Raw genomic sequence first — 25,668 nt, 5'->3', positions numbered from 1 at the left:
AGGCAAACTTGGAAATGTCTTAATTTTAAAAACTTTTCGCTTCACAATTATCTCTCCCTAAAAGCAAAGTGATGACAGTGAAGTGACAAAAAAAGAAATAAAGAAAAAGAAATTAAAAAGGGGGAGGCAAAAGAAAAGAAAAAAATGGGGAAAAAATTACTTCCCCAGGGTTTCTAGTCTGCTTTTTCATATATATCATCTTCCTAACCACAGCACAGGAAAATGATCATCTCTTAACCACATTAAACTTAACCATCCATTAAAAAATATTCTATTAATACCTGTCTCCTGCAACAAAAGATCTTTAAGACAACCCTATCTTTTGCTGTTGCTCCCACCTTCTTTGACAAATTAAAGCTAATATCAAATGAAAACTTGGAATAAATGAGGGTCAGTATGACCCTACGAGCAAACTTCGGTAACCTGGATTTCCCAATGATGGCGATGTAATGGCAGGACTAACATTTCCACTGGAGCAGGCTGTTTATTTTCTTTCCCCCCATTCATATGTGCTCAGCAGGTGGCAGTGAGCAGCAGAGGCCCTGAGGAGCGCGATGTCGTGTCTGGGGACCTCACCCAGGGCTGGGAGTCCCCTTCTCAGTCTACCCGGCAACCTTGAAGTTGTCCTTGCCTGATCTGTGCCTGCAGGGAAGTGAAATCCACTTCCCTCATCGTGTGCTGTGTGATTTCTAGATGCAAAGCTTCCCGAAACAGTGCAGCACGGTAAGTGCCCTCCTTCACTTGCTTGGTACCTAACGCAACTTGCGTGTGTGTTATTGTACCTCAGCTCACCATCTGACTAATTTGACAACCTACAAGAGATGGAGAAATCCAAGTCCCTCTCATTTTTTTAACAAGCCTCAAGGTGTAAAATCATTGGATCAGACTGCTAAAAGAATCTCATATTTTAAATGCTTATTTTGAACCCATTAGGGTTTTCAGGTAACCAAGAAACTCATCTTTATTCGGAGGCAATTTCTTTTACAGCTGCCTGTAATCTCCCAACTTCCAGACTCGAAATCATTTAAAAACAAATAAGCTTCCCCACAGATAAAATTCAGAATCTCTCTGAGCCTTCATGATAATAAAACTAAAGGGCAACGCTAAGTTGAAAAAGGAGAAGAAAAACAGAGGAAGCCAGAAAAGTCCCGTGAAGTTCAGAATTTAACCTTAAGACTGGAAGAAACGGGCAGAGCACATTTCTCATTTCCATCTGCCATTTTGTGGAGTTGAGATGAGAGCAGCAGCAGCAGCGCACAGTATCTATATCTTGTTAGCACTGTTCATATTCTCATGTGCTTTTGTATGTATGTGTTTGGACTCCAGCTGGGCCTTGTGCCATCACATATTATATATTCACAGCTTCAGACTTCACAGCCAAGATTTTCAAAAAGCTTTAGTAGCTTGAGGTGCCTCCGACACTGAAACATCCTAAGGCGAGCAGCTTGGCAGCACTTTCAGGAAAGGAGGCCTTTTTTTCCCCCCCTTCTTTTTTTAAAAAAAGGTTGCTTAAACTGGATGCTCACAGACTGGTACCCCAAAAACACCCCATAATCACTGATTTGTGACAAAGCCTGGCTGCAGCACGAGGCCTACTTCCATATCCATAAGATGCTGACAGCGTTGGTAGGCAGTTTTGGTCAGACATTTCAGTCACATCTGATACCAAACTTCAGGTAATTGTAATCCTGCCTCTCTTCCCCCCGGTCCTTTGGTGCTTTAATGAAGCACACCACCATTTGTGGGAGCACCCCGCGTGTCATAGCCTGTCACCTCTCACTGTGTTGGTCAGTAGCACTGAACCCGGAGTGGCTCCTCCACCTCCAGCTGAAGAATCAGAACCTGTTGATGCTGGTAGCACAGCGCAGCTTCCACTCCTGCTCCTACAGCATACAGCCCATGTAAACTGGTGTGGAGGTGCTACAGGAGACTGGGTGTACACAGTGTAGGATCAAGCCCCCCTCCTAACAAGTGACAGGATCTTTTTCACTGAATACAGGACTACATTATTTGGTCCATTTCTGCAGAATTTACCACCCTTATCTTCGTTTCCATTCGTGCAGATGCTTAAAGCCCACTTAGAGAACACGAGGCAACTGCACGCCTTGCCCAATGCCAAGCATTAACATAAATAAATTATTCCCTTTTTCCACTGTATTTACAGATTCTTAGACTTGCAAGAGTCTTCTTGAGTATGTGTGATAATTGCAATTATACTCAGCATATGATTTTGTCACTCCTACAAAGTTTCCCTCAACTTGAAAAAGTGACTTGAAAACAATTAGAGCACAAACATCCTTAATCTTACTCTCTTTCTCTAATTCCATGAAAATTCAGCAGTACCTCCTCCTCATCCTTGTTTAGGCTCCCAAAACTCCCTACCTCTTCCTTCCCTTAGGACTGGCTCACCACAGACATCCATCCCTACCTGGGGGAGCTGAGCTGTGCATCTTTTCTAGTGACATCTTTTCTAGTGACTACACTGAGTAACAAGCTGCCACTGCCATGAAAAAGGTAACTGCTTTGTTGGAGAAACAGAAGGTACCTTAAACGTAAGGGGCAGAGAGGGCAGGTTAGAGGAGGACTGGTAGGTGAGAAAATGAGAACAGCTTGCCCAAGCAGAGGTTATACCTCTCGGCACATTTCGTGAGGCTTGGCAGATATGCAAATATCCCCCCAAACTTCCGCACATCAGTGCAATGTAAGAGACCAGAAGATTCTGTAGGGGGGAAGAAAAAGAGCCAGCAAAAGAGCTGGTGTATGTGCAACTGCTCTGAAAAAATTAGAGCAGAAATGGAGAAAGAAAAAGCGGGCAGTGCAATTATTTGTGTGAACTGATTACAGATCTCATATCTCGGCATTTCAGACAAGGCAGGCTGAGAAAGGAAGCTGCACAAAAAAAGAGCAGGATACTGATGCGGTTGCTGTTGAAGGACTACGCAGCCTCAATACCGCAGCAGGACGTAACACCTTTCTCACTGCACTCCTGTTAGGAGCACCAAAGTGCCTCAGGGGCCAACTCCTTCCTTCCTTGCTGAAAGCAGCAGTAAATCAGCCTATAAAAAGTAATAATCCAAGAGAATTTAGAACAATCATGAAAGTAAAGAATTTGGGACCAGTCGAGGAGTAAACATGTTTTTACACACTCCCAGGCTGCTGTTCCGTTCACTGCATACGCAGTGACACAAGGTCATGCCAACCAATTTTTGTGCTCCAGTAACCCAGCGATGGCCCCGGTGTCACGCGTTACAACGGTGTCACCCGTAAAGGGCACAAGGGCCTTGCGGCAGCTCAACATTAAAACACTGAAATAAGTGCTATGTCTTTTCTTTTACAGGGAGAAGGAAAAAAACAGTTCGACCTTCAGCTCAGCAGCCTCTTCTACCGCAATCCTAAGGCTGAAAAATATACTGCCTCTTCTCAAACGAAGGGGGAAGATCCGTATCAAGTAAACTAACAGATCAGATGAATCACCACTTGTACAGAAGAGATTATCAGCATGTGACTGAGGGTACATGATTCCATTTCCAACACCAGAGCAACCGCAAAGCTTCACCAGGAAGATCGCATTAGGTTTATCTTACAGCAGAACCTCAAAGCTGCCCTGGAGGCACAATGCAGCCGCAGAGAAATGTTTCTTAGCAAGGTCCAGGCAGCTCTCTCTCACTCCAGCTTGTGAAGTTTCAACATTGTCAAGAAAGATTTCCAGAATTAACTTCTATTTTTCCATTTTAAACTGCATGAATGAAAATAAAGAGTAGAATAAAATTATGCTCAGTTCACTGATCCGTACCAGCAGATGTCTGGCACTCACCCTCACCCCGTTTCTGTCCAAAAGAATTCATTGCACGATGCTCTAGGATGCGTCTCAGCCTAATAAACCCGCATTGCCTAACTGCGAAACATACAGCTTTGTACTTGTGTATTCAGCCTCAAACATTTGTGACCATATTTCAAATATCAAAGTAAATGAATGATGCATGTACTCAGCTACATTGTCTTGAGTTCCTTAACCAAATACATCTCCGTAGCACAACAGAGCAGAACTCCCAGCCCAGGAGCAAACACCAAGCACAACTGTGAGGGTGATCAGAAGAAGGAGCAGGATGAAGCGTTCCCACATCATCCAGGAGAGAACTGTAGGATTTCCCATCCACAGCCACCTGCCGACGTGGCAGAGACAGTGGCTCCACCTCATCACCTAGAGCCAGAAAGGGGTCAGCCCAAGGTAGCCCTTTGCGTTATTTTTCTGCTGCTCCCAGAGAAAAAGGTGAACCTTAATCAAAAAGGCAGGAAACTGAGATCACTTACATGGAACGCTAGGAAAGGTCAAATTTCTCCAAACTTTCTGAAAAGTCTTACACTGGTTTTGAGCAAGACGGTGAGTCACTTACTGAGGGAAAGATATTCGATGGTTTTGGCTGCTAGCTTCAATTTTCAGATTGCATCTGAAAACAAAAACCCCCAAAGAGCCTGATGCTATGCTTAGCGGAACCTAGTATTATCTAATCTAACTGTAAAATATTCAGTAGTTGAAAATTCAGTCATGTCAGCTGGAGTCTAATTTATCTCTCCCCTGTGGATTCCAAGTGCTTTTTCAAAGCTTTTTGGCATTAAAAAGCAGAGCCAAAAAAAGCAGAATTTATAGTAGGACTTATGTATCTCCCATACATCTTTTTGCCAGTAAATGTTTGTTGGTGGTTTTTTGGTTTTCTGATCAAAAAGAAGAGTAAAAGGTGAGTGTTGAGATAAGGTCTCCTTCTCTAACAGAGCACCTAAAAACAAAGGCTTGCTGAGCTTGTCCCTAAGAAAATCGAAATTATGAACTAAGTTTTCTTCAGGAAGAAACGTTAAGTAGGAGACATGGGCACAAAATTTTTCCATCCAGTAAAATTTCGATATTTACACCTGTCTGCTTCTTTTTGAGGGGAAAAATAGAAAAGGAAAAAAATCAGAGCAAATAACTTAATCATCCAGAACAGTAATCACTGACCTGAGGTGGAAGAGTTGAGTTCAAATCCCATTTCCAAATCAATTCAAATGAAATTTTGAATACAAATCTGCCAGGGGTTCCTTGCCCCTTCCTCACTTTTATTTAAGCACAGGATTTGATCTCGAAATTCTGTTGTAAGCCCTTTCAAGGAAGGTCACTAAAACCAAAATGCAAATAAAAAAGTAAGCACAGCCCCAACATTTGCTGTATTTGGATATAATGAGCGTAGACTTTCAGTATACAGCCGGGTGCACATTTTCAATTTTAGGGAGCACATTGGTTGTAAAGTGCCACTGGTGGAAGCGTTGCCCCTGTTACACCAATGACAAAACAGCCAATGAATTCAGCTGGCCCAGAAATTCACCGTTAGCTTTTAAGACTACCCAGTCTAATCTCCTGAACAGTATAAAATTCTCAGGGCAAAGAGTTTTCACAAGTAATTAATGCTCCAAGCTCCAAATATTTTTATAATTTATTCAGCCTTAACTATTCAGTATTTATAGTGCACTTTAAATTCCCATATATGAAGGGACTTCATGGAAGCCCAAAGAAACTGAAGTCATGTTTCCAGTTCAGTACAAGCCTACCCTAAAAAACATATTCATGACACCTTAGCTGTTGGATTTTCATCATTGTTGTTGTTGTATTAAGAAATGTAAATCACATTTTATTTTCATTGAAGTCAGTGTTGGTGCATTTTCTGTTTCTCCAAGCACAGAATGAACCACAGCACTTGTTACCTTTTGCACATACTCTGTTTCCTCTCCCCTTTTGATTGCTGTTGATTAGTTCAAAGAGCAGGCAGTGAAAGTAAAAGATGCTGAAATAAGATGGCCAAGCACTTTCAGTTATGAAATGTAATAGATATTCTGAAGATGTGGCATAAACTCACTAATGTATATCACAGTTGTAATCTAGATTTGCTATGATTTTTAGAGGAAATCACGATTTAAGGTAAATAAAATAAATTGCTAAAATACACACCACCTTGTGAAGATGTAGGCATTTCCATTTTTCTGCAGGTGCTTATGAATGAAATAAATATTTGTTTCAGTGGAGAAAATATAAGTCAACGCTAAATCACACATTTTGCTCTAGGAAACTGAATACATGAAAATTCAAATCAGCTATTCTTGTGCCCATGACACTATGAAGAACGGGAATCTTTCATCCAAAACAGTAAAGACTAAGAAACTGCAAAAAGATATTTGGGAAGAGAGGAAAACATCATGTTTGAAACAAATGCTTTTGTTCCTAAAAAACTAAGAAAGAGAGTTAATTGCTTTATAATGGAAAGAGTATTGAAGTATGAAAACAATTTGCAATTTTGAGAACTGTTCTCTGTCTATGAGTTAGGAGTTCATTAACAAAGCTTTGTTTATTTTAACATCACTGCACTGATTTCCTACTATCACTTGCCTACTTGCATTAGATTTCCTTGAATTTTAACAGATTCCAGTTCCATTCTGGAAGTACTAGAAGCAGGTAACTCAAAGCAATTATTTCTAGGGATACAAAAAGGTAAGGAAACACCCTTCCCTTTCCGCAACTGGGAAAAGGTCTGGGGTATCAGTTGAAACCAAATCCAAACAAGAAACAGGCATCGGGAGCTTTTCAGACAAAATCAAGAGCAGTTATCTCTTCTCAAAAAAAAAAAAAAAAAAAACCACCACCCTACACACCGTGATTTCCTGCAGGCATACTTTCTAGGGATCAACACAGAGCAGAGGAAGAGGAAGTCAGCTATAAACCACATTTTACAGCTGCATTAAATTGCACAGAAACTACAGGTCTATTATGTTAAGTACTCTAGATGCCCTTAGGAAAGTCAGCCACCCCCAGTTTGTATTTTTAATATATAAGACCTGTGATAAAAATCATTTTTGCACTCATATCTGGCAGTCTCCTTGCCCCTTTCTGGAAAGGGTCTTGTTCTTCCACCCAAGAAACACTGAATATTTACACTTCTCAGCCCAGGACTTGCCAAATACCCTGGCCGAGGTCCCAGTTTCCCCTCTCTCACCGCAGCCCCCCGCCTGCCCGGCTACGTTTGTGCTGTAACTGCTGGATACCTTCAGCATCAACCAGCACAAAATAAGCTGCTCACATCCACAGCAAGGTGAAAGTGCTGAACAAGGACCCTTGGAGGCAGCTGACACTCTGTACTACGACTCCTATACTACAGGATTAGGTGCTTCAGAAGCAGCTCAACACAGAACATCCTCCTCCCTGAACAAATTCATCCTAGTCCTGACTTCCCGAACTGCTCTAGAGTAAATATCTTCAATTTCTCTGTCCATCAGAAAGCTCAGTTCCTTCACAATTCATCACCACAAACAAACGACTTAAGATATTTGTTACTTGAAGCCTTCCTTGGCTGGATTCACTTTGACTGTTTCAGACACATGAAAATACAAACCCAAATTTTCCTTTAAAATATCATTTGCAATCCCTGACACGTTATTTATTTCTCAGAGGCGTCTGAAATTGTTTCTGTATTTCCCTGAAATAGATGTACCACAGAGTGTTGAGTTTATTTAACTAGTGTTGCCTTTGATTTGAAGGCACATCAGTCCAGTTCTTAATAAACCTCCAGACCACACCTCGTCTCCAACGAAAACTCAATTGTAACACCACCAACTACGTTCACTGCAGAGGCTGCATTGGCCCTAGAAACCCCAATCACTGGAAAATTTTGCTAAACTAATGGAAAACACCCGGTCTGTCTGTAAGAAAATTTGAGCTAATTTATATGTAAACCCATGTAACATGGTGTTTCATTTCTTCAGGCCTGACTCACTCTGATAAGCTGTTTGTCCAAATAAGGAAAAATCTGGTTTTTAACGCAAAATTAGCTGTTGAGCATCCTGCTCATACGCTCTGTGCCTGATCTGAGCTTTCTCATTCAGCGATATGGATAACAGCAGGACCAACAAAGAGCGCTGGAGGACCTCGGGGTATTTCTGCTCTACGCCTGTTAACAGAGCAGGGCCTGGAGCCCGGAGGATGTTGCACGGCAAAGAGCTGAAGTCAGCTGGGAAGGGACCTGACTGCTTTTTGAGGGGTTTGTCTGTTCTAGTAAAATTCATGAGTTAAACCTGTATTTTGCCTGATACAAGCAAGAGGGGTTTCTGGAGAGGGGTGCCGGAGCATCAGGTTGAGTGGGCTGGAGCCCACGGCCACGTCCCACAGAGGGGCCTCTCTCCAGAGCCCACTGGCAGCCATTTCAACCCTAAAAATGGTAAATATTTCACTGCTTGTTGTTCATATTGGATCGGTAAAGGCTCAAATGAGGTACAAGCAGTCTTCCTTGCAACTAATTAGTCCTCAGTTACTGCCACCACAAGATGGCTTCTCCGGCAACGGCAGTTATTAGTGTTTAGGGACAGCCTTGAAAAGCATCATTTCTGACCAGCCTTGTGCAGTTTCTTTGTTTCAGAACTACTACTTTTCCCCCTCTTTCTATTGAGCTTCAATTTCAGATGGACAGCCTATCTTTTTGCTTATAACTGCTACTTGTAGACACGTCACACGTCGCTTATAACTGCGCATCTCGGGTGAAATTGTTCTATCCCAACTCACACTGATAACAGTGTGTGAACAATTCATCTCCTGGGGGAAATTTGAAAAAAATGTGGTAGGAAACAACTTCAGGTTGATCCCAAGCCAAATGTGTTTGTGTTTTTTTTTTTTTTTCTCCAGGCAAAACCCCCCAAATAAATCCTGATTAACTTCAAATTGATTTAGGCCATGCATACTACTATTGCTTTAAAATTATTTTTCTTTGTTTGAGGCTATTGCTTTTAACATTTAAAAATAATTTAGCTCAAAGGTTTTGGGGAAAAAAATCAACATTGAAAGCTGAACTATATTTTAAATATCACCCTAAAAATAGCAGGGGTAGAGGTGGGGACAGACAGAAGTACTCTCCAGGAAGCTTTGTTCGTTGTTATTTTTTATACCCTCTTGTGTTAGGACTATAACCATCCCTCAGATAAATTAATTAAGCCCAAACAATACAAAACAAAATCCTATGTCATGTTCAAGGAACCTGCTGGGACCTATCTGAGCTACTGGAAGATCATTTAATGAGTACTCATTAAATTAACATCTACCCCCACAGCAAGTTAAGCAGTAAAAGATACAGGCAGAAGAGCTTTAAATGGCTTTTCCTGCTCTTAAGGCTCCTGCTGCCTCATTTGGTTCAGGCAGCTGGAATCCTGCGCCTCCACGCCCCTGGGAAGCCGGGGCTGGCTGCAGAGCAGGTTCACAAGATTTGGTTTTCCTGTACATTTCCAGTTTTTAGGGGAAAAGGGTGCTTACAAGCTTTGTGTATAGCCACCTCCAGAACAGCAGAGCCTTCCCACAGAGGTGCACTCAGAGCCGCACTCAGCCTCTGTGGGGCAGCAGCCAGGTCAGCCCCATCCATCGTCTTTTTTAATCCCTGCCTTTTCCAAATGAAGGATGTTTGCAAGTGGCTCTGGAGTGGGGAGACCCCTTGCTGGCTTGCAAGAGCCCTTCGTGCAAATGGCTCGTACCTTACAAACCTAGGCTGACATTAGAGGGATGCAGCTGGGACAGAGATGCAGTTTAATCCTACAGCATGTTTCATAAGCTTGCCCATTAATTAGGGGAAAAAAAAAAAAAAGAGGTTGCTCTTTGCTCTTGTAGGTGATTTAGATGTACTAGTGGAGTACTATGGAGACCAATACAAATGTATCGCTGTTTTATTGCAATACCCAGACGAACATAAAGAAACCTCAGCGAGGTTTCGTGCTGACTCATACACCCTGGGTAAAATGCAGGTACTTTGAACTATGAATGGCTTTGTTTTTACAGAGACTGTCATGCTGTTTGCTGACTGGATAATGCACCTGGTTCAAAAGGCATCTAAATGCTCTTGGAAAAATAAAACTGCTTGGCACATTTTCAGTACCAAGGTGCTACAAAATAAGTTAGCATGTATTCAGGATCACCCAAGTAGCACACAGTGTTGGCCTGATGCAGAAGGATAACAATGGCATATTAGGATATCAGGAAATATTAGGAAATAACGCCTGGGGAAGTCTCACTGAGAACAAACAGATCCTTTAAGCACAACTGGGACATTGCAAACCCTAACAGGGAAATCAAGAAACAAAACTCTGCAGTGGAACTGGGGAGACATAGCTTATCAAAGTCCTGACAGCAACTTTAGTCCTACTACAAGCAGCAGTAACAGCAGTGGCTTCCTGAATAATTCTCTTAAAGAACAGAGATCAAGATATTTCCATCCTCTGATAGGCATCTTGGAGTAGAGGTGTTTGTTTTTTCCTAGAAATTAAATGTTAGAACTCCATTAGAGTTTCCAGGAAATAAAAAGCTGGGGGCCTGTGCATCAGAAGTACAAAAGAGGGTTGGATGCAAAAGATGGGAAAAAATCTCTGCTCCCCCCAGAACCTGTTGGCTCATTTTGTTCTAATGCTGTGCTTGTCCCCGGCTCATCCTTTACTGGTGGCTTCTTGGAAGAACACGAGAGAATATTTTTGCATGTATAAACTGCCTTAAGAAAAATGAAAAGGGAAGCAAGGATTGGCATTTAGAAATGGATTTGTTATGACGGAGATTACTAGGGGAATGACTTCCAGTGGTTAAAGATTTTCATTCTGCCTGGAATTTCTGGTTTGCTCCTTGGCTTTTTTATTCTATTGTGTTTTAAGGAAGGAAGAATGTATCACATACACACACATGCACACTTCCACTGTCTGCTGCTCTCTGGATCCGTAGCCCTTCTTTCTCTCTGGCTGCAGCTGAACTGCAATAATGAAACTTCCTTTTGTTCTTGAATCCGACTGCTGGGAGTAATGGAGGAGCACCGAGGTCAGCAGAGAATCAACTAATGCATCAAGGACTGAGCACACGAGCTCTCTCCAGATAAACTAAGGTGATGCAGCGTAAGGATGCCTGAAGTGAGGTTCTGCCTACTGCAGATCCCTGCAGAGAATTTCACCCAGCTGAAATCAGTGTTAAACTGCATTTGAAACTGAGCCAAATTTGGAGTCATTCTCCATTTCCCCTGGTGGCTTGCAGGTTGCTGTCTAGCCAAACTTCTTAAGAGGCTGTTGAAGCAGGGGCTCTGAGCTTGGATTGCTTTGCAATAATGCTGCTGCATTTAGGTCTCAGCTACTGTTAAATCTGCTTTTATGAGCAGATCATAAAGCTTCATGTGGTGGAGCAGAATAGCACCCTATGGCCAGCAGCCGTGCTCATCATTCTGGAAGGAAGGGAACAGACGCCGTACCTACAAATGCAGCTTACAGTAAAAAGCAAGCCACAGTTTAAAGAAAGGTCAGGGTGACCTGGAGAGGCTCTTCTGTGGCTGACCTTTGCTTTCTTTCTGGAGCACTGAATTACTGTAGCCCTTGGGAAAATTTGTTTAGCTGATTTCTACATGAGTGACTAGTTTTACCTGTATTTTCAGTCCCATATTTAACATAGTAAGAAAACCCCTGCAGGCATCAACTAGCCTAGCATAGCCTACATGCTCCTTCAAAACTCAACGAGAAACGCAGATTACCAGATTAGGTGCCCCTGGCTCACATCTACCAAGCTTTCACCTATTATGGTGTCCTGAAACATGCTTCTAAACCTAGTCGTAGATCAAGTTGTTATCATTTTCTCTTATTCTGGCAGTCCCCATTGTCCCAACAGTCCAAACCCTGGGCCAGTGTCAGTAACACCTGGTAGCCCCAGGTCAAATTTGCCCGGGCAGAGCTGTCAGCCCCTGCCACCCCATGCTATCAGGGGCTATATCCTTCAGCAGTAAGTGTGTTTGGGGTTTTCTGGCACCTTCCATCCTTTACCCCGATTTTAACTCCTCCCCACCAAACCTTCCCAGTCCTAAACACAAGTGCTTCTAAATTCAGCAAAAATCTGCCCCAAGTTGAAGTCTGGAAGCCTCAAACCCCACCTTTAAGCATATTCCTAGCCCTCCCTGGGACCAAGCCAATCCCACCTGCCTGACACCAAATGTCAGCTGACTGTTTGACTTCTGTCTTCACACTCACATCGGCGCTGGTTCTTGCTTCAGTATTTCTCCTCGTGCCTCAGGACCTTGGAGACACAGAGGAACCGTTGCCATTACCAGCTGCGAAGGAACATGAATTACTTCCGAACAAGAGAAAGGCGTGGGTGGCTCGGCAGGAAGCATCCTGTTCTCTAATAGATATTTCCATTCAGCTGCTGAATCAGGGAACGCTTTCAGACTAGTGCTGTCACTGTTTGGAACACACATCTTAAATGCTATTGATTTTTAAGATGATGAGTTAATTTTTGCAATCCTTTGCCATTTACAACGTTTTAGATGAAGTCATTAGCAGCTTTCCGGTGGCATTTGGAAAGCCACGTTCCGGAGAGACAAGCTCTAGGGGAGTGTGTGAACGCGAGGCCATCTTCCCTTTTTCTCATCATTGTGCAGCTACAGCTAAGGAACACTTAGTCATTAATTCATCTTTGTAACTTTTTTTTTTTCCACTGAGCTATACAGCCAGGCAGATTCTCACAATTGCCATCTGTGAGGCACTTAACATAACGCGCAGTACACATCAACCTTCAGACGTCTACATGTTGGAGACGAGGCTCGCACGCGTCCTCTTGCCTTGCAAGTGAGGCAGCCGAAGCACAGACGTTGCCTGGTGTCAGAGTGATCTGCAGGCACCGCTCATTTGCTTTGCAAAGCACAGGGACCAGGCTGTCCTGACACGGGAGATCAAGACATTTGTAGTTCTGAGCTATGGGCAAACCTTTTGAAGTCAGGCTGAAGAGCATGAAGTTAAACACACTTTAAAATAAAAACCTTTCTGCGCAGCAAATTCGTTCCTGACAACCACACCACCAAGGGGCCAGGAAGCAAGCACTGCAATGCTGCCTCTATCACGAACAACAGTCCTAGCCAAGCCCTGACTCTAAAACGTGAGACACAAAGCTCCCAAATCTGGTGTACATTTCAACAGAAATCACTGCTTTGAGGGGTCAACTTAAGCAAGACAATTGCAAGGCTACCAGCAGCCTTAACCACTGCACATGTGCACAGGATTTGACGAAATCAGGGCTGCAATTCCAGCTGCACCATCTGTGTCACCCGGATGACTACTTCCAACTGCGTAAAAAACGTGGTGCTCACCCCCAGCACCTGTTTCTCCGGGTTCAGGAGCCCAGCAGGACTTGCTGTCTGCAAGTTGACCTGCAGCGTAACCTGGCCCAGGACAAACAAAGCTCAGGTTATTATTTTTATTTGGACAACGTACACACGGATGTGCCCAAGCCAATACAGCTGCTGACAGCAGCACACGTCGGCAGCTGGATTACTTTAACCTAGCTGGACACGCGAAAGCATCTGACAAAAGACTGTGCCTTCAGTCAGATGATTTACCCGAGAGGCAGCTGTTTCACCAGCTCTGAGCTAGACCGTATTTTGAACAGGAGAAACTTGTTCAGGAGAAAACATCCGCAGGTGACCTATAACAAAACCACCACCACTTCTCAGACAAGGGCCTGGTCAGAGCAGGCAGGGCAGCTCACAGCGCAGATGCAGCTTTCCTGCTAGGCAGATCTAGAGCTCCTGCAGCTGCTGGCTTTTTGTACATGCTACCTAAAGGCTCTGTCTGGCACCACATTGATTGGAAATGTGCTGAGACATGGCTCTTCTTCCAAATGTACCAAAAATCCAACACCATGAGGGTTTATTTCTCCTCCCCGATGGAAGGGATTACAGGAATCGGAGGCCAGGTGTTACATGCACACCCAGAAAGGCACACAGCGTGCACACACATGCGCACACCACTGTGAAACAATCTCTTACAGCCCAAATTGAAAGATTAGTTCAGGCTTCCTTTAACATGGCACTGACTCCTGACATTTCCTTTGTAAGCGTTATCGTACACTCCGGATTTGCTGCCAGCGAAAGCTGCCAGACCCCTTTATTCTCAACCCCTCGCATTAGTCCCCATTGCAATTACTGCCAATCCCTCTTCCACCCAGGACACGAACACCTCAGCCTGGACCTAGGGCAGGACCTCGATCAGAGAGCCCCAAGGAAGGGCTCTTGCAGGCAGGGTAACAGATCAGCGGGAAGCAGAACAAACTGCAGACACAAAATACCTTCACAGAGAAATTTCTGCCAGCAGCCACCCCCAGCTCACAACAGGAAACATCTTGCTTGTATCAGCTTGGAAAAGGAGATCAGCCCGGTGTCTGGATAGTGCACCGGAGAGCACTTTTAGGACTGTTAGCTTTCTGAAAGTATCTGTTACGGAGCAGACTTGATTTATGGCTTCATTGACATCGCATTACAGCGTTACAACAGTGGGTGACAATGACAAGGCAGCACCCGAGCTACAGCTCTCCAGGCAGGATGGATCACGCCCAGGAGTGCAAAAGGAAGGAGCTGCCCACGTGCACAGGGACGTGAGAGCACACGGGAGGCAGGAGGGGATCCTGAAAGTAAGTATTCGCACTGCCAGCGACTCCTCCGCTCTCTCCTCTGCAAGACCGTGCCCAGATGCACCCTAATGATGCGAAACCTGGCATTGGTGATATAATCCCCCATGCTAAATGTTTGAAACATAACAGTAATTTCTGGCAGTGAACCAGTGACACTCTGTGGAGATCTCAGCGACCCAAAGGCAGCGATCAGGGAAAAATAACACTAAAGCAGACCAAATTACATAGTTATCGGGATATGAAGGTAAAGACCTAAACCCTGTAAAATTCTTTCACTTATAACCAGCGCAACTCCTGACGAGTTAGTCACACTAACAACCTCATGCTACCTCAAATACTCAAAAACTAGATACTTGCCCAAGTTGTTCACTGAACTGGCAGTAAGATTAATCAGTACTATATTCACCTATAAACGATAATTCCAATTATAAACAGCAAACTGCATTCTGCATTGCTAAATTCAATGTGAGGCAGCGATTAACATGAATCAGTTTGGCTCAGCATTCATCATAACTTGGAGTCCTCAAAAATTGTGTAATGAAACCGCTGGTATTCTGTCCTTGAGTCTGCGATAGCTTAGATCTGTCTCTCTGCAACAGAGATGTCAGTTTTATTTTCCCTAGCATTTTATTTTCCTATTAAGTGTAGTTGGCCAACTAGAACTGTAAATTGATCCATGCTTATCTTTTGATTATTGTAAAAATCAAGTCCTTCTGAAACAGTGTCATCTGCAGTCTGCAAGACAGAATTAAACCTAAACTGGTAGGCTTAATCATATTGCTTTGAATGGAGTATCGATCGCAGCTAATTTTATCATACGTTTTGAGAGGTTTGCTTGCTTGCTGGCTGGCTGTCGCTTTGATAAATGGAAGCCAGCAGATATCTGAAGGAAAAATGATATTTATATTTGAGAAAATACCACCAGTAAGTTTACAGAGGAATAGTCCATCCTCTTTGCAAAACATCACAGGAGCTACGAGGTTTGATGAGTGTCAGTCACTCCCACCCTACGGCAGTTGGCCAGGTCAGAAATGTGGCTGAACTGTGTCTGCTCCCAGCCGCTGCAGCTCAGGTGAGCTTGGCCCCCACACGAGCAGCAGCTGCCATGTGGGATTTCAGAAATAACCTATTGCAAAGGCCCTTGGGATAATTACACCACTGTGTGAGGACAGTGACCATCCAAGCAGTGAGCTACGGGAACTAGATAAAGATGGTCCCAAGAAGCCAATTACCTCATTGGATTTCAACATCGCAGGGGTGCTGAGGCTACCTGCCTCTGCCTACCTGTCTGTAATGCTGGCAGTGCTGGGCAGCATCTGGAGCCACACGTGCCTTCGGGTTTTGTACACAAGTGCACAGGCAGATGCATGTTTTTGGGCCTGGGCTGTCATCTTCTGTTACAGCTGCTTTCTCACAAAGGAAATACGGGTGGGAGAGATCTGAGCACACTGGCTTTGATTGGCAGGCAGCGAAGGGAGGCAAGGTGAGTCACGAGCGATGCAGCCTTTGTTCTTCCCACATCTACATCCTATTTCTATCAAACCACCTGAGACCTGATCATCCTCAGGGCCTGAAGGTTTATAAAACCTGCTTTCACATTCGGTATTTTAGCTTTTTTGCTTCATGATGACTTTATTTTAATGGTAGAAGAGAGACAAGACCGAATAACGTTTCTCTTGCATTTAATGAAAATTAACACACAAATATTTAAGGTAAGAGTTAAACGATTTGCTTACTCAGACTCACCCTGTTATGGATTCACTGTGTAAACAATTTTCCCTGTTCGGTTCACTACCTACGGAGAGCCTAAATAGATTTGAAAGGATTGATCAACAGATATTTTAGACAGCTGCCTAAAACCAAGATATCTTTGAAACTAAATTAAGGGGAAAAAAGCCTATCAGGGATTTTAAAAACAAAGTCCAGTCTCATCAAAAATCTGTCACTCTGGGTTACAGAAATAGTCCATTTTCTACTTGTTTAATGTTTCAGAGTCACTTATCCAATTCAGACTCCTCTTCGTGTAGAGATATGCACCAAAGCACCAGCATATACAGACAATAAAACTGCTATCTGTATTGGGGAACATGTGGTAGATTGCCGTACATCTAGACGCAAAAATCTGTTTACAAAATACACGACCTTGATTGTTCCTTGGATCCTTCTCAGATGTACCGGCTCCGATAACACTAGCTGGTATTACAGCGTATTTCTCAATGCCAATTACAGGGCTGCGATTTCCTTCTGAAGTATGCATCTCATTCCTCTCATTAAAGCATGTTCTTATCTTCACGAGTTCAAAGAAGAAATCCTTTTCTTTTTTATCCCTCCCTTCCTCTTGCTCTGCTTTTCCAGTCCAACCCCAAATACAGAGCAGCAATTTTAACAAGACCTTGTTTAGATTTTGGAAACAGAATGGAAAGAGCCTAATCCTGCTTAGCCGAGTGATGCCAGCCCGGGGAGGGCAGTGCACTTTGTGAAGACGTTGAGCATCAAGCTACCAGGCACGCGTTCTTGTGCCTGATGTCCATCACCAGGGTTGCTTGTACCTTGGACACACTTGCACATAATTCCCTGCACAGAGGAAATCTAGAAGATATAACTCGGAATGTCTGGTGCCAAGGACAGATCTGCATTGCCCCCATTTCCATATTTACTGCCATGCATAAACACCAACATGAAAGTTAGATGAGGTTGTTCATTATCAGAACTCATCTGTCTCACACTCCAAGCCAACGTGTGGCTTATCCTTGCATACAATTAATTATACTTCATCCTCAGTAATAACTGGGCTTCTGCTCTCTTTCTTTTTTCTCCTTTAAAAACAGGAAGCATTGCCAAAAGCCTCCTATTTTATCTGTATAAAGAGGTTTTTTTTTTAATAAACAATCAGGCTGATTCACCAGAATCCTGAATTATCTAAGCAGAACTTTCAAACGAGGCAATGAACTATTATTTTTTCTATTTCAGATGGAGACTCAGAGATGCCTAATTCAGGCAGAACCTTAAGCATAAAATTACAAGTCAAGATGTACTCAAGGCAAACGAAAGAGCTAAAAACATTTAAATGCCCACTGTAGCTGTTCTGGTAAGCACTAATCATGCAAAATTCAGCAGTAATTAGCTCTTGAAAGCAACCATTTCTGGGCAGAAGCAGCCCTGACTTAAAAGGGAAAGGCCTGCCTGTAGCTGCACAATTAGCTGTCACTCCAGTTGTGCTGATGGGCGAGGACAAGTGTTATTCCTCCTGGCTCCCCACAGCTGGAAGTGGCAGCAAGGGATGGGACTGGAGGACCCAGAAGCAACCCCAGACCCCACAGTGCCGGAGTCCTGAGGTCTGGGTCTCAGCCGCATTCTCCGCTGTCTGGCTCTACTTTTTGTCTTCATATATCATACACTGGACACTTGAAGTTCATCAATGCTACACACAAAGTTCATCTTATGCTACATTGAGATATTGCAACAACAGGTAACAACTTTCACCAATTTTAAAGCCAGAAAGAACTAGAAATGTAATTAATACACAACACAACTTCGGTTGTATTACTGGAAAGAAAAAAAAATGCCATTTTCTCAGTTCCTGGGTTTTATGAGACACGAAAATGAAATGGTATATAAGAATAGACTGTGTCTATCATCACAGACAGAAAAACATGCTTTTTCTTACTGGCTGACCTCTGCAATATCACAGCTTATCCAATTTGGTGAATTATTTTTATTCTTTGTATTTTTACAACTGCAAATGAGGTTTCTACGACTATAAAGGATCACAGCCACGAAAAAGCATTTGCTATAATATTTTACTCCATTATACAAAGCCGACAAAAGCACTGAAGTCATTAGAAACATTTCAGGCACAATATGCCTTTAGAGCCACCAAAACCTACACAAAGAACGTGTCTTAAATTTAATCCAAATCTTTTATTTTCTAATTCACTCTATTCACTTTATTTCTTCTCATGCAGTCCACTTAATAATGTCCAACAGCTGGATCTGAAAATGCTAAAGAAGTTCTGTCTCTGGTTAACACAGGAGTCAGACCTCGCTGGGTCAGGCTGCTTAGTTGGTTTCTATGCAGCCCATCAAGCATCATCTTCGGGAAGGACTTGTGATCCCCCCCATCCAATTCATCATTCAACAATCATTAAAACCCACGGGAAGAGTCGCATTGGCCCTGACTGGTAAGAGATGAGACCACACATCAGTCTTGTCTACTTCATCTACAAGCTCTATGGCAGGGTGTCACACAGGAGGTGGTATAGCTGTACCATAAAACCCAACCGCCTGCTTAGCAACAACTTATTTTTTACAGCATTTCTATGCAGCATAAGCTTGCAGCTGTGTTTCTGTAGTGTAGTGGTTATCACGTTCGCCTAACACGCGAAAGGTCCCTGGTTCGAAACCAGGCAGAAACAACTTTTGGGGTCCAGAGGAGGGCCACGAAGATGCTCAGAGGCTCTGGGGTGACCTCGTTGCGGCTTTTCAGTACTGAAAGGGGGCTTATAAAAAAGATGGAGAGCTCAATCAGATAATGACCGGAGAAGGGGGAATGGTTTTAAACTCAAAGATGGGAGATTTAGATTAGGAGAAAATTCTTCACTCAGAGGGCGGTGAGGCGCTGGAACAGGTTGCCCAGAGAAGCTGTGGATGCCCCACCCTGGAGGTGTTCAAGACCAGGTTAGATGAGGCCCTGAGCAACCTGATCTAGTGGGTGGCATCCCTGCCTAAGGCAGGGGGGGTGGAATTAGATGATCTTTAGGGTCCCTTCCAACCCAAGCCATTCTATGATTCCCTGAATAACCATTTCCACTGCAAATATCATAGAAATGACGACTCTATTCCTGAGTTTCCTTTAGTTTAGTCACAAAGCTTAAGCTATATATCATCAGACAAGGCTGACTTTGATCGCCTCCTCTGATGTTCCTGATTCTAATGAGCCATCTGGGTGACCTCTTTTTCTACAGCTACCCTTACAGCAGCCTCTTAACATGCAGGGCAATAGCAGTAACTAACTCTAACTACATACAGCTACTTCCAAAGTAAAAGGAGAGCAGCCTAGCTAGTTAAAAAGCAAAAATATCAGCCCGATATATTCCTGTGCATTCCCAAACCACTTAGTGACCGGTGCATTTCTTGCCACACAGCTGTCTCTGAGCTTTTGTGTAGCCAGAGCATCTTGGAGCTGCTGCTGTCGTGCACGACCAGCAGCTGCCTCGCGCAGGGAGCCCTCGGAAAAGTGGACGCAGCCGCTCCACAGCCCGCTGTGGATCACCCTCTGCGACCACACTGGTAGAAACAAGCATGACAGCAACAGGCTGAGATAGAGCAGAGAATATGAAGCAGAGTGAAGGCTTAAAGAGGGAGAGAGGAGAAGAACAGTTCAGAGACTTTACAAAGAGTTTGGGAGAAGTGGGGAAAAAGAGCACTAAATGTAGAGCTTTGAACCAGGGGAAAGAAGATGAAAATGGCATTGGAAAACAACAGAAAAATGCATATCAGAAGAATAAAAAAAACAAAAGAAAAGCAGGAGAAGAAATGAGTAAAAGAATTAAGGGGCTTAAACTGATAGCTTTATTATTCTCTGAAAGCCCCTTTAGTACTAATAACAGGAGAGATTAAAGGTATTTCCTTTCAGCCATCGAATTTATAAGATCTTACTGGATCTCACTCCAAATGTAATTCCTGCAAACATTAAATGCAAACCAGAGGACATTTTCACATGGGACTAAAACTGGGTTAAACAAGCTTCAAAGAGCGGTGTGCTGAACAACACTCTCCTGCAAGAGGTAGCTACTGCTATCTTTTGCCAGAAAAACTTAAGAATTTTTGATACAGAAAAGTTTTGTTTTTTTTTCCAAAACAGAAGAAGAATCACCTTCAAGATAAACAGTGAGAAAAGTATTATTCTTTATCAAAATACGGTTGTCTAAATGTTTGTGAAGGAAATGGAGGCTTGAGAGCCTTGGACACAAACTGCCGAAAGAGCTTAAGCTCCCATGGCTTTAGGGCACCTAATAAGCTTCAAAAGGACTCTGGGAAGTAGCACGGAAATTTCCAGCACAGTCCTTGGGGTTCTCAGGATTTCTGTCACCTTACAGTGGCGGAGTCTCCAAGACCATCACATGGCCAACAGCCCCAAATCCTTCTAGATTTTAGCTACAGCCTCAGTACGGAAGCACAACAGAGATCTCCAGCTGGTGCCTTTCAAACCAATGTTTTGTAATTACTTGTCATCCCATCAAGTCATCCCACGTCAAAGTGCTCACCGCGTACTGCGTGTGGTTCATGCATCGCCTGAAGGTGCAGGACTCGGGAGAGGGAAGCCCAGAGCGCTGGCAGGAGACCAGTAGAATAACTTGACCCTCACCCATGAGATGGCTGATAGAGAGAATAGTTCTAGCAGACATTCCTTTGAAGCAACAGAAAGCATAGCCATGGCTGAAGAGCGTGGGCGAGTCAATAAAATGAATGGTTTATATATTAAAACGAATTTAATGCCAAATTCTCATGCTCATCACGTGAACGTGCTCAAATTCATTAATAGAAACTAGTCAATTCCCCAAAGTACATGCTGAGATAATAGAACAAACGCATCTGTACCGACAGTCATTGGTAAATGGCTAATCAATCCCTCAGTGCTTCTTAATTAGCGACTGCAGGAGACCCTTTTAATTGGCATCTGATACTTGATTTGAACAGACAAATAAACTGCCACTCAGTCTTTTATTGGCAGCCAACCTTCCCACCCTTAACTCCACCCTAGCTCTGGGAAAACCTTTCTGAAGACCAGACTAAATTACCAGCTCCCTGCCACAGACTTGCTTGGCATCCTGAAGTATTTTATCATGATTCCGGTGCTGATGTTGCATTGAAACACTGCATATGCTCTACTGATTGCTCAATATGGTTTGTATTAATACAAGTTGTAGTCTGTCACTGTTCAGAGAGTAGGTAGTTACAAGGGATGCATTGGTTACTTTATAACTGGAATAATTTATTATTGAACAAGCAAGTTCAACAAGCACTATAAAATCAATTTGTAATTTTTATGCACTTCATCTGGGCTGAAAAATGGTTTTGTTCTCCACTATTTTCTGACTAGACCTCTTCGACAGAAAAAGGGGGAATAAAGCTTTTAAAATTGCATTTTGGTCAGCAATGCACTCTGGAAATCAAGATTAAAGATGACAGTTTTCAGATGCATAAGTTACGCTTACTTTGTTTTATGCACCTAAGGCCACCACGGTGTCAGGCATTCCATCGTGAATGAAAACCATGCAAAGGTTAAAGAAAGAAATATGCTTTGACAGAGTCAGCCAAAAACTTGGCTGATTTGCATTAGCTGGAAAGCTAGTACGGTTTTGTTTACTCCTTCAAAACATTGATTCACAAAGGCACGTAAGCTGGTGTTATTAAAAGTTTCAGGAGGAATGGCAGTTTTGGAGGAAGGAAAGTAAAACACGGGGTGCTAAAATCTTCAGTGGCTGTGCCTGCAATTGCTATGCAAGACACAAAGCACACATCTTCCCAGTAGCACGAAATCCAATTAATACAGTTCTGGGAAGACTCAGTGCTCCCGTTCTGACGATGATTTAAAGGTGCAATGACAGACTGTGGGAGTTAGCTTGGTCTAACACCCCTAAAAGCCTTGTTTATACCAGCAAGATTTACTTAGCATGTGTCCAGCTGGTCAAGTTAGAAAGACAGCTCACATCCCTACTGGCAGGTGCGTCAAGGCTGTGCATTGCATTACCTGAGCCCAGGTAAGGAAGGCCCAGATATCTGAATAGGAACTGTTGTGCAGTTTGGAAATACAGGTACTCTACTGCTATTTACTTACTTTTTATAATATTCAGCCTCTTGGAATCAAACATCCTATGAGGTAGTTGCACCAGCATCCCAACAGACTGTACAGAAGGGAAGGGCGAGGAGCATCGCACCAAGCCAGACACATGCTGTTTCCTCTGAACAAAACCTATTGCTTTTTTCACTATGCAAGGTAAAAGGGCTGTGGCTGCTTAATCCAAAGGGAAAGGGGATGGGAAGACGCTCTGGAAGAACATATAGCTTCAAAAACTAAATCTTTAGCTGGAGTTTGGAGAGTGAGGGAAGAAGTATACATGTTGGGGAAAGCAACCACTGAAAGTGGCGGCAGATAGTTTGCTCACGCACAACTTCAAGTTTCACAGGATCATTTATCACCTGTGACAGCAGGTTACAGTAAGAAAGGTTCAGCCTTTGCAGAAGGAAAGGAGAATGATACCTCTTTAGCAGTGATATTGGGATTTTCAGTGTCCCACCTATGAAACTAGCACAAACACACATCTGATAGAGGCATACAAATAGTAATGCACACAAGATATAAACAGGATACTCATTTGAATAAGCCAAGCATCATCATCATCTTTCCTACTATCAGTGGACTTCCTCTCACTCAAAATCTTCTATGCCCATAGATTTTTTTTTCAGCTGAGAAATATCCTAAATCCATCATGTGCCTGTGGATATAGTGTAACAATTTTAAGGTAAGCATTGAGTTAACCAGTGTTCAAAGTCCCATTGCGTGAATTTCAAAAGTGTGTAAGCTGCTGGCATGGGAGGAAAGAAGGCTTGTTACGAAAAAGCAAAGGAAGGGTTGATGATAATTCGGACAACTTCGATTTTCTTGTTCATGCCTGAAGCAGTCCATACACTTTCCTTCTTAGAAAGAATGCGTAGAAAGATGAGCAGTGGCTGCTCTCAATAGGAACTGAGAGAATATTGAACAGAAAGTTTAGAGTTCAAGTTAAATGACAGAGCTGTTAGAAAAGCGGTGGCGATCCAAGGTCCCGGAGACACACCACTGTCTGCATCTCTATTTGTACATGAAAATTTCTGCTTCCAACTCCAGTCTGGAAGAAAAGATAGGGTTCAGAAGTGCTGCTGCCTTGCCCAGGGAAACTACTTAGGCTGCTCTCTGTTTTCTGTACCTCTTGAGGACTGAAATCCAGGTGGACAACACTGCTGATGACACCTCATATCTGCTCATGCACAACCAAGAGGACAAAGAAATTCTTACAGAAGTCATCCAGCTCAGGAGCCTTGTCCATAAGAGAGAAGAGAAAAATGAGTCCATTAAATGGAAATGCCTACAAACCATTATCTAACCTGTTTTGTAAAAAGTGGGGATTAGTCAAATCTCCTTAAATCACGCAGAGACATCTCTGCTGAACACATTCAGCCAGGCTCCCTGCTGAGCAGCAAAGGGCTCCCTGCGTGCCCTTACCTCCCTGCTGTGCTGCTTGCTACTTCCCTGACTAAACCCAGAGCAACGGGAATCTGCATCCACTTGCTGAGATGTTCTCTCTGGGTGTGACAGATATAAGCCTTCCAGCAGAGGTCTTACCACCACAGACACATATCTGCCAGCTCCAGATGCCTTAGTGCAGACACAACTGGAGTACGGCATTATTTAACGTATATCACTCCCAAACCAGCTTCGTGTGCATCCTTTTCAAGTCAACTAAGGGCTGTCTGTACAGCTACACAATTTGGGTGACACGGGAGCAGTGATGCAATCAACACCTGAAGGGAGCTTTAAACAGTCTGAAGATGTAATTACTCCAAAACCGGGCAAAAAACAGTGCGAGTGCCGTTCCCACCAGATCAGAAACAGCACCGCTTTCAGATTCAAGTGCAGAAGTAATTTTCTTAGGCTGGCTCCCTCCCAGCAGCACGGGGACAAAGCTTCACAGCTCCTAAGGGAACGGCTGCAGCGCTGCAGGATGGCACAGCCACAGGGTGCAGACCCGTGTCAGGGCTTTACCCTGGCTGGCACAGGCTGGCCACTGGGCAAACCGGACCCCAGGAGTCCACCTGGAGCCACAGCACATATTCAGCACCTGGAGACTGGGCTGTCCCAACAGCCCATGAGATCCAAGCTATTTAGAGCAGAGCCAACTGCAGGCGTGCTGCCCATCTTCAACCTCACCTCTAAACACCACATTAAGCATTGAAGAGCAGTGACAGGCCAGTACTGCTCAGGCACCGAGGTGTTTCAGCTTTGTAATGTTCTTGGCCCCGACAGTTTTACCCAGGGAAGTTTGCACGTAGGGGAAATAGAGAACCTGCGAGAGCAGTACTGCATACAAAGAGGGATTTGTCTGACATGGAATGGGGGTATATATAATTTAAGCTCATGCATACTTACAGTGGCTGACATTTGTTGTTACACCTTCCAAGGGTTTTTTAAATGGCTCCAAGAAACACTTACAGGGTGAAATATAGCTCAAGACCTGGACTTCTCAAGATATTTCAGCATTAATGGATTACAGAATTACCAAGGGAAGACTAGAAATCATTCCTTAAATAGTCTCAAAGGTAATGAAATAAAACCCATTGAAAGACAAATAGGAACACCAAGGCCTGAATATTATTATTTTCTACTTTAATCAGGTTCCTGAGAGACCTACAAACCAATGACGCCAATTAGCAATAAACAATAATAGCGCTTACATGGACCTATTCAGCTCCGAGATGTTATAGGCACTCATCTATGAGGACACAGGAGACTGACTGATGAGGTACATACTATTCAGTACGTACCTCAGGATGTACTTCAGTATCACCAATGCCAGCTACAGTTGGAGTTTCTCTTCCATGGGAAACACTCATGAGCAGCAGTTTCTGTTCCAAACCATAATAATTTCTCTAAAAACTTCATTTCACAGGCATTTTTAAACACACTTCATTTTAATTGACAAATCATAAAAATAATTGATGTCAATAAGAGGTCTGTTTCATGACTTTGTTCTAAAAGCTGATCTTTTTCAAATATTTCAATTCCCTTTTTCTTTCAAAATCTAGTTTCATCAAACTGACACCTACTGCAAAGTTGAATTCTGATAAAACCTTTTTCTAGAAGAAAAATGTGCCAGTCCAAAAGAAATCTCGCAACAGAAAAGACTGGGGCCATGGACAGCTACTTCTCATCTCCTCAATGTTAAAGTACTTCTAAATAAATTACATTCAAATATTATTCAGCTGCATTAGTACCAAAAAAGAAAATTCAGACAGACTTAAGTAACTAGCAAGTATAAAAAGAGTCTTAGCCATGTAGGAAGATAGGCAGCAGAGTGAGGTGCTAATTTTCAATAAACAGAGCTGAAATTAAACATATTCCTCTGGCAGCTATCTGGCTAAGCTAAAGGACACTC

At 43.2% G+C, this 25,668-nt stretch overlaps 1 protein-coding gene and 1 non-coding gene across 3 annotated transcripts in view; one reads left to right on the top strand and one right to left on the bottom strand.

Moving 5' to 3' along the window:
• Positions 1-25,668, bottom strand: part of GALNT9 (polypeptide N-acetylgalactosaminyltransferase 9) — a 233,761-nt gene that overhangs the window by 199,377 nt on the left and 8,716 nt on the right. The window lies entirely within an intron of this gene.
• On the top strand, positions 18,816-18,888 carry TRNAV-AAC. The gene has a single exon. It is a non-coding gene; the product is annotated as a tRNA-Val (tRNA).

Source organism: Cygnus olor, chromosome 17 (genome assembly GCF_009769625.2).
Source record: "Cygnus olor isolate bCygOlo1 chromosome 17, bCygOlo1.pri.v2, whole genome shotgun sequence".
Classification (NCBI taxonomy): Eukaryota; Metazoa; Chordata; class Aves; order Anseriformes; family Anatidae; genus Cygnus; species Cygnus olor.
This window is presented reverse-complemented; position numbering and strand designations above follow the sequence as displayed.